The sequence below is a fragment of the Fukomys damarensis genome, unplaced genomic scaffold (assembly GCF_012274545.1).
Source record: "Fukomys damarensis isolate Sample0158 unplaced genomic scaffold, DMR_v1.0_HiC HiC_scaffold_3, whole genome shotgun sequence".
Classification (NCBI taxonomy): Eukaryota; Metazoa; Chordata; class Mammalia; order Rodentia; family Bathyergidae; genus Fukomys; species Fukomys damarensis.
This window is the reverse complement of record NW_022900915.1, coordinates 32,688,408-32,698,629: the sequence shown is the minus strand read 5'-3', so window position 1 is coordinate 32,698,629 and position 10,222 is coordinate 32,688,408. Positions and strand designations below refer to the sequence as shown.

At 37.3% G+C, this 10,222-nt stretch overlaps 1 long non-coding RNA gene across 3 annotated transcripts in view; it reads right to left on the bottom strand.

The window, feature by feature from the left end:
* Positions 1-3,672, bottom strand: part of LOC104860609 — a 15,480-nt gene extending 11,808 nt beyond the window's left edge. For 2 of the 3 annotated variants that reach the window (XR_779740.1, XR_002025262.1), the window contains exon 1: positions 3,430-3,672. This is a non-coding gene — a long non-coding RNA (uncharacterized LOC104860609). Of the gene's footprint in view, positions 1-1,441; positions 1,520-3,429 lie in introns of all 3 variants that reach the window. The other variant, XR_779739.1, reaches the window with a different exon arrangement.
* Positions 3,673-10,222: the final 6,550 nt, after the last annotated feature.

Sequence of the window (10,222 nt, the reverse complement as noted above, 5' to 3'; positions counted from 1 at the left end):
ATATATATATATATTTATATGTGCTTGGAGAATTCTTTAATACCACTCTAAAAGTCATTACCTTTCAAGAGAGGGGCACCTGGGAGTGATGCAGTGAGACAGCGGAGAACTTTCACTTTTTATTTTGCAGACTTGTGATTTATTTGACTATTTTCTTTTAGAATGAATTTGTGCTATTTTTTATTTATAGTATATACCACCAATGTAGCATATTCGAGCATATTTTTGTTTAACAGGTAGAATAGATTTGAAGGGTTAGAAGAAACAGTTTGAGAATGTGTCAGATTGCGGGGGAAGGCTCATCTATATGAAAAGATGCCTATAATACAAACCAATGTCTTCTCTGCCTCAATGCCCAACATGCAAGAGCCTCTGATAATGCACCTATGTGAACCTTTAAAATTAAACCACCAGGCTGGGAGTCATCAACACTGAGCTTAGCTTGTGGCCTGTGGAGGGTATTCAAAAATATTTCTTGAACTTACTGGAAACCAGTGCTTTGTTCAAATGATATTTGACCCACTAAACTTTCACTGCTTGTCGATGCTTTAGGTGATCGTTTTTGTTTGCTTTTTAGTGAGAGGGTGAGAGGGACAGAACATGATTGATGGGGTGCAGGAGGAGATTGGTTTCTGGAAAAAAATAAAGAGAAAACCCAGCCCTTTAGGTCAGCCAGAATTTTAGTCTGGTTTTAAAAAGGCTCAGATATTTTTCAGATTGTTAATTAACAATGATACTATACCCTAATTGTTCTGTGAAGTTCCAAGTAAACGATCTGAAGGTCAGTAGAAATGACTCAGCCAGACAAGAAAAATGCACTTGAAGACCAAATTTATTATAGGGAAATAGCATCAGTATTAATCAACGATCAGATACTGAAAACTCTGAGTAATTTAAGTAGATTCTACATTTTGTTGCCGATGATTAAACTTTGCCAATAAATGACAAACAGTAATAATGATTTTTTTTTTTTTGGCAGAAGAGGCTTTAGTATACAAATGTGAAAGTGAACTTCTCACCAAAATAGAATCTGTAGGGAACAATGTCCAGCACTAAGTGCATTTGTTCAAAACAGAATCAGCGATATGCGGCCACTGAGCACTTGGAATGTGTGTTAAATAGACATCAGATTTTGAAGACCTACTTTGAAAAAGTATTAAACTATTAAAAATATCATCAAAATATTGATGATTTTAAATGATTATATGTTGAAATGATACTATTTTTAATATGCTAGAATGAAAAAATGCATTATTAAAATTAATTTTACCTGGTTTTAAAACATTTTTTAAAGTAGTTACCAAAAAAACTTTTTTTTAAATGTCAGTGGAGACGTTTTGGGTAGGAAGCAAGCCAAGAATCAGCAGTTTTATCTCCCTTACTTCCCAGAAAAGGGAAAAGAATACCAGAGAGCAAAAATGCTTTGTTCAAAAACACAGACCTGGCTGGGAAGAAATGAGGAGTCAGGCTTCCATCTTTTGAGTCTCTGTCTCAGGTTCTTTTGCTTACACAGCTGTACCTGAATGGAAAATTTAAGGCCAGAGAAAAAGGCTTTCTTAGGGCATCTCAGTAATGGATACCATGTTTCTTTAACCTTTTACGGTGAAGTCAATAGTTTAAAAATTTTGAGGATATTGAGTAGGACTGAGAGTAGATATATGCTAGAAAACCTCAATGTTCTGCTTTATATAGCTCTGTGTTAGTTGTGAACTGGGCTTATATTACTATTAAAAAAGAAAAAGAGGCCTGGAGAAGCAAACAGATAAGTATTTTTTTGTTGTTGTTGTTTGTTTTTTATAGAAGCCGTGTCTTGAAATTGAAGTCAGGAGGCCAGGGATATAGCTCAGTGCCACCTTGCTGTGCAAGGTCCCGAGTTTGATTCCTGGTACAAAAAAAAGAAATTGAAGTCAAGACATTTGAAGTGGCCTTTACTATAAGTATTACCTTCTTTCACATCTCTAAATACCTTGTTTAGTCTTTCTGCACTCTTGGGGTTGTTTTAATTTTTATGTTACTGAAGCAAAATCAACTGGTACAAACTAATTTTTGAATCTGTACCTGTAGCTTGGGAAAAATCTATGTATTTCACTACTTTTGTAAACAGTAGGCCGATAAGAATGACTGGTGATTTTGTTTTAAGAGTATTGACGTTCTTCCTTCTAAGGGGTACTTGTCAACAGACTTCTTGTTTCTGTTTGAAGCCATTTGCTGCAATCGTGCGTGAGAGTTTTTGCTGATGGCTTTCAGAGCCTTTACTTCTAAAGGTAAATTCTTAGAACACAAGTTCCTTGAGCTTCAGAACTTACAAAGACTCGTTTATTGGAGCAGCTGTGCTGAGTTCTTGAATGGAAAGATGATTTCCTCAGCACATTTTACAACACACATCCTTCCTGAGGATATGCTAAAACAAATTATTTTTATTTTTACTCCTTTAATATGCAAAAGAAAGAATTAGCTAGTCTGAGGGGCAAAGGTGACAGCAGCATTTTCTTTTTCTTTTCTTTTTTTTTTTGGTACTGGGGATCAAACTCAGGTTCTCAAGCTTGTGAGACAGGCTTTGAAACCACTGAGCTAAATTCCTGGCCCTCCTAGCATTTTCTACTTTTGTTGGCATTTTCCTTCTCCTTCAAGCTTTCGGTTGTTGGCTTTCTCAAGCCCTAGACCTTGACTTAGTGGTCCTGTAAGTTAAGGCACAGACAGACATAGGTTGCTTATAGTTAACTGTATTCCTGGTTTTTGTACAGATGTGATATGCATTCTTCTGTTCAACATTTTGTCAGTGTTTTCACTTTCTCTTCTTATGTCATCACTTTCCAGCCTTTTCAGTCTCTGAAACAAAAAATAAGCCTGTCCTAGGGATTTCTGTCATTTTCTTCATCCACTCTTCTGAGATAAGTGCAAAGGCTCTGAAAAAGGACTTTCGAAGTGATTCTTTTTTTTTTTTCAGCTTTAATTGAGTTTATTGGTACATTTTAGGGATACGGTACAGTTACATTCATTATTGAGATCTTGTACCTCTACATGACAGGTCTTGGTTCTCATTTTTTCCCCTTGTCCCTGCTCTCCCTTCACCCCTCCCCATCTACAAACACTTTATTTCTATCTTTTCATTATCTCACACTTTTTTCTTTTCCCTTATTACCCTTCCCCTACCCATCCCACCTTCCCTACACCTTTAGCCCCTTTATTCCCATTTCACAATGTCAGTAATCTTATTAGGATCTTACGTATTATTACAGTTTATTCACACCAGAGAAACTATTTGGTATTTACACATGTGTGCCTTATTTATTTTACTTAGGAGTATGAAAAAGGACTTTTGTATTTAAAATTTAAAGCATTATTTATCTAAGCTATGCAGATCCATCTGGAACATAATTCCAGTCTTTGGAATTCTGAAATCTGCTTCCATTCATTTCGCAGCCATACCTTTAAACACTTCCATAGTATGGGCCAGGTGGGGGCACATCCATCAAAGCAACCTTGCAGGGTGAAGGATACTGCACAGCGGACCGGAAGGGGGCATGGAGAGGGTCAAGCCGACAATGCTGGGAGAAGTAGAGTTTCCACCTCCAGGTATGTGGAAGTGCTGCACAATTGCAGTTTATGGCTAAGCTCAGGCTTCTTGCTGCTACCTGGGGCTCTGAGTCCCTGAGCTGAGGATTCTTGACCCCAGATGCTGGAGCTTTTACCTGCACCCCAATCCCAGGGCCCTGATCTGAGCTGTGTCACAAACACCAGCTCTGTGACCTCACCTTCACTCTTCGATTTGCAAAATGAAGGCCTGGGACTCCCTTTCCATCAGTAGATGTTAACCACGAGCAAGAGGGGAGCAGAAGTAGAACTCCACAGCTCTCTTTTGGAAATGGTTTCCCACCACTGTAGGAGGGGCCTCAGTCTATCGGTGGGTGTGGCACAGTGGGCATTAGGGAGACGTGTGTGCAAGAGCGCTGCCCCAATCCAACTAAATAAGCATTTCTGGGGACTTGGGCCTGGGGATTTCTGTTTTTCTTTTTTTTTTTTCTAGTGCTGGAGGTCAAACCCAGGGATTCATGCATACTAGGCAAGTACTCTGCCACTGAGATATACCCAGTCCCAGGAAGATACAACCACAAGCCAATATGCAGCCAGCGTCAAGAACCACTGGTAGTGAGAGTATCAGACCTAGAGAAGTTACATGTGAAGTCACACGTGACTGGTGGCTTCCATACCGGATAGTGGAGAAGTTAAACATTTCCTTAATTACAGAAAGTTCTATTGACTGGATGGCATAGACCAGTGGTAGCCAACCCATGGCACACAGAGCCCTCTTTGGCCTATGGGAGCCAAGTCACCCCAGCAGTTGAGCATCGAGCACCGGATAACAGCTGTTTTTCTTCTAAAGTCTCCATATTCAGGTTTAATTCCAGTATTGGCACTTTGTGATAAATAAGTAGGTTTTGGGTTGCAGTTTGGGCACTCAGTCTCTAGAAGATTCACTATCACTGCACTAGACTGTGGCTTCACTAACACCCAAGTGTACGCAAGAAAATGCACTTTTAACTCTTTTCTGGAAAATCCACACCATTAACTTCTCTTAGGTAAACTGTAGGATTTTTTGGCTTAGATGGAGAAGTAAAGGAAATGTAGAAACCAGCCCTTGTGTTGAGTGTTTTTTTTTTTCTCATTCTTATATACCTATACATTAGTTTGCCTAGAAGTCAACCAGCAGTGGATACATCCAATCAATTGAACAAATCATGAGCTCCCCTCCCCCACCCCATCATTTTTGAGGTCACACATAGCATTTAGTCCATTTGTGAAGTAGAACATTAACTTTTCTCTGCCCTGTTTGTTACTATCACAAGCCTTGTAGAATGAAGTTGTGCCTCTCTCTCTCTCTCTCTTCCCCCATTTCTCCCTCCCCCCTTTCTATCTCTCTTTCCCTCTCCCCTCTCTGTGTAAAGTGGGATAGAGAGAAAGATAGAGGTAAAAGAAAGAGCTGACATTAATAAGGAAGTATTATATATTTGTCAGTGGGAAAAGAAAGGCCATAGATGGGTTGTGTTTTATGATTTTATCTGTAATGTTTATTACAGGGATTTTGATTCTCCTGTTCTAAAGTTTCAGGAGTATAATTTTGCTTGGGCCATAGTGGGTAAGAGCACAGGCTCTGAAGTCAGACAGCCTGAGTTCAAACCAGGTGGCTGCCTTTACTAGCTAAGTGAGTGAAGGCAGCTTCCTTAACCTCAGTCTGCAAAGTGGGGACCAGTGTTGGTCTCTGTATCTCAGGGGATTATTCCAAGAAATGAATGGCAGAATGTGTATAAAAAGTCCTTAGTGTAGTGTCTGCTTATATCAGATGCATGCTCAATGAATATTTAAAACATTAGTGAAGATAGGAAAAGGTATTTTATCGTCAGTAAACAAATGATGGAACACCTTTGACTTCAACAAGTACAAAGCACATATACTCCTTGCAGGAGTTTTAAAGCTACTTTAAAATGTAATGCTCTTATCCCTTTGTCATATTGTGTAGGATGAGTAGGCCTGTTTCTCAAAGCACATTTATAGTTCCTGTGTTACATAAATGTCCTACTTACACCACTGTACTTGTTTAGTTAAGGACAAGCCCAGCAGCTGGGGAAGTGTCAAAGTCTGAAGAGCAAGTGGATTGTTGATTTGTGCTACTGTGTGTTAAAAGTCGCTAATATAACTAATCAGTCTTAAAAACAAGGAAGGCGGTGGTTCTTGACAGGAAAGAAACCACAGCCTACCTTAAATTCATTTTATACAGTATTTGTTTTGTCTTTCTGCAGTGATGTTGTTGTTGGCAAAATTACTTTATTATATTATTTTAAATCCCAAAGTGCAGCATATCTTTTGGTTTTTTAACTATTTAGATGTTTCACACTCTTTTTTGTTATGCGGTGTGACAGTGTGACGTACCTAAAGGACTAAAAACTAACTCCACAGGGAGTGTAAAGTGCTATTGTTTATTTTTAGTAGGGAAGCTGTATTGGTTCATATAGCTGCTTTGCCAGCTGAAAAAACATAGCAGATTGGTGATGTTTGAACACTGTTAATTGCTGGACGTTCTTAAACTACAAAATAGGCCTGATTATCTGGAAGCCAAACAGTAACCCAAATAGACCAAACTACTTTTGATAAGATAAACACTACTAACCTTAAACATTCCCATTGGATTAGCTTTCATTGCTATGAAATGTTGAAGTAAAAATGTTTCTTTGCCATTTAGGAAAATTGTTTGGAATATCTGAAACTGAGTTAAAGGTGCAGTGTCATTTAGTAGATAGTTCTCAGTGGTGCTGGTTCTATACCATCAGTGTGTAAATGCTAAGCGTTAAAAATTGACCAGTCCATCACAGAAAGTCATAATGTACAGAAAGTGTTGTACTCTGTCATTTCTGTTTGGGCAACTGCAAGCAAACAATAATAAATGCTAACAAGAGAACAATGAGCTTTTAATAAATAAAATGTAATGTGAGTTCTTCATGAGACATTATATCTCAAAGCTGGAAAGCTGTCTAGAATAAAATGGCATTTTTACTTAGCCTTTCAAATATTCACTGGAAACATAGCTCTAAGATGCCTTCCATTTTCCAGGTTGTTTGGCATTCGTGTCAATATTAAGTTTGAGGTGTTTTATTTAATAATTTTAAAATTATTTAAATTAAATATTGCTGATATGAACCATGCCCATCCCCTTAACACTAGAAATGGGGGCTGCATTACAACAAAAATGACCAGAATATCATGGTGCTATATCCAGTCAGGAAATGTTGGTTTTAGAAGTACTGCCGACTTGCTTTCTGAGCTTAGACAAATACTTTAAACTTTCCATGTCTCCTATTGATAAGGTAACTTCCTTATCAATAAAGTACAGGGGTGAACTAGGTTTCTAGCATTCTTTATGGCTCAGAAATTTAAGATTAAAAAATATTATTTTTTTATTAATACAAAGTAAAAGAAAACATTTACAGTCCAACCAGCTGCCATGAAGATTATGGAATATTATCTTCTAGTGCTTTGTTGTTTTACACTTCGAAAAAATTAGAGTTGAATTCAAATATCATATACATATGTGTAATATTATAGTGTTGTTAAAATCTTTTTATAAACATTTTAAATGACTGTGGATATAAGCCTGTGTAAGCCTGTTAGGGATTCATACAGTATTGTTAAAAAAAACAAACAAACAAAGAACTATAGGCCAAGGATATAAGTCAGTGGTAGTGTGTGTGTAGCATGTACAAGGCCCTGGGTTCGATCCCCAGCACCCAAAAATTATAAAATTCTTTAGTGAAAATATTTGTGAATAAGGAGCACTCTTTTCTTTCTCTAGCATTATTTCTGTAGGACAGAGTCTCAGAAGTGGAATTATTAGGTCAAAGTTACAAATAATTTTAAGACTCTTGTGCATTTGCTTTCCTAAAGAGCTTGCTAAACTGTATTACCGTAAAAAATGTATTACTTTACAGAAAGATATCCATTTCACCACAACCTGGAGGTCACAAAACAAATTTACCAAGACTCAAACATACGATTGTCCTATGTTAGTTCTTTTAGGATATGAAATTTTAACTAAACACGAAGCTATCAATTCCATATAGTCAGTGCAATTTACACAGAGAAAAGCTGTGTTTTATGTTCACAGCTAAGTGTCTACCAACTGTTGGCGAACTTTAAGATTGCAGGTTGGCTTTGCACAGATTGTGATTATGACCACACTCTAAGGGTATCTAAGGATAATAATATAAAATTTTCATTTATTTTACTCAACCTTGGAAAAGTATTTGAGGCATCAAAGTATTGATGTTGGTTTCACTTCCAGAAATGGCCAAGTTAGAGCTCACTCTCTTGACCTCCAGAGAATACCTATAGATTGGGAAATTATAAGCAGGAAAAGAGGAGTAGGAGCATGAACAGATGCGTATAGAGCCTAGGGAGAGATTTTTGCTTGGAGAAGGTGAGGGAAATTAAAGAAGACCTACATAAATAAAGAAATACTATGTTTATGGATTAGAAAACTCTATATTATTAAAATAACAACTATCCTCCCAAATGATATATAGTGGCATTACAACTCCAATAAAAATCCCAATAGGGTTTTAAAACATAAATGACTTAAAACAACACTGAGATTCCATTTCACTCCAGAAAGAATGGCTATTATGACAGAATCAACCAACAACAAATGCTGGCAGGGTTGTGGGGAAAAAGGAGCCCCTTTCCACTGTTGGTGGGAGCATAGACTGGTGCAACCACTGTGGAAAACAGGGTGAAGATTCCTCAAAAAATTAGAATTAGAAGTCCCATGTGACCAGCGATTCCCCTGCTAAGTATCTTCCTGAAAGAATTAAAAGCATTATTTAAAAGCATTATACCACAGCCATATATGCATACCCTTGTTTATAGCAGCACAGCTAAATCTTGGAAACAGCCCAGATGTCCATCAACAGCAGGACGGATAAAAAAGATGTGGGTTTTTTTATACTGTGGAATACTGCTCACCCATAAAGAAAGACAAACATGAGACATTTATAGCTAAATGGATGCAACTTGAGACTATACTATTAAGTGAAATAAACACACGTTTAAATATTGCATTATCTCTGTGGTGTGAGAAACTGGAAGGGTAAATAAGGATAAAAATGTATAATAGATATTATGATATAGGAAGAAATTGTTCAAAAGGAAAGGGAAACCGTGAAGGGGGAGGGGAAAAAAGAGAAAAGGGAAAAAAATGGAAACAAAGCTTTTGTAAAGAAGGGGTTTGAAGGGAGGAGAGGGGATTGGGAGAAAAAAAGGAATGAAGATATACCATGTACAGATACAAATTCCCTTTGATGAATATGATCGTTATGTATATTTAAATTATACCAATAACATTAAATAAATAAGTAAATAAATTGACTTCGAATTAATATTATAAGTTATCCCATGTGAATATAAACTGCCCCTTCATATTGTGATGAGGATGGCACTGCCACTCTGAAAAGCCACAAGTCCTGAATGTGGGTTGTAGAAAAACAGCAGATTAACCAAACTGCGAGCCATTTCACAGAATACTTGTTCAGTACTCTTCAGGACTGTTAAAGGGATACATGAAAAATAACGAAGGTCTGAGAACTTTCCAGACCAGAAAAGACTGGGGAGACAGGATGGCTGAACAAAACATGATACTCTAGATTGGATCCTGGAATAACAGGAGGCTATATAGGGAAACGTGGATCACATCCAAATAATGTCTGGCATTTACTTAGTAGCAATGGACTGATGTTGAGTTCTTAGTTTTGACAAATGTACTGCAACATCATGAGATAGTATCATTAGGGGCTGGGGAGTTAGCTCAGTCATTCCACCGCCTGCCTTGCAAGCACAAGGTCCCGAGTTTGATCCCTGGTACCAAATAAAACAAACAAACAAACAAACAAGATGGTATCATTAGGAGAAACTGAGTGAGGACAATACCGAAACTATCTTTGCATCTTTGTACTATCTTTGCATCTATCTTTGTACTATCTTTGCATCTTCTCTGCAAATTTCAAATTATTCCAAAATACAATTTTATTTAATTAATGAAGTTAAAAAGTTTATTCTAAAATTTATAGAAAGGCAAAAGACCTAGAAGTGACAAAGTAAAATTTAAAAAGAGCAAGGTATTTAGTCTTCCTGACTTCATTACTTAAAGTACAAAATCAAGCCTGTGTGTCATTGGCAGTAGGACAATATGAATAGAATAATAGTGAGCTCAGAAATATATTCCTACTTATATGATCGACTTATTTTCAGTAAATGTGCCAAGGTAATCCAATGGGGAAGAAGTATAGTCTTCGTGACAACTGAGACTAGAACAACTAAATAGTTGGATGGAATAGTTGTATGGAAGAAATGAAGTTTTATCGTTACTTCACATATTCCACAGAAATGAACTCTGTGGATTGGGAACCTTAAGAACCAAGACTGTGAGCCTTCTGGAACACACATGCATGTGCACACAGTAGAAAATATTTATGGCATTCGGTTAGGTCAGTGGTTTGCAGCTGGGGTGATTTTGTACCCTAAAGGACATTTGTCAATGTGTGTGGACATTTTTGGTTGTTACAAACAGAAGTAGATGTAATTGCTAACAGGTAATGGCCAGGGACATTGTTAAATATCCTGCAATGCAGAAGACAGACCCCAGAACAAAGTTCAAGTGCCAGTATCACTAAACTTG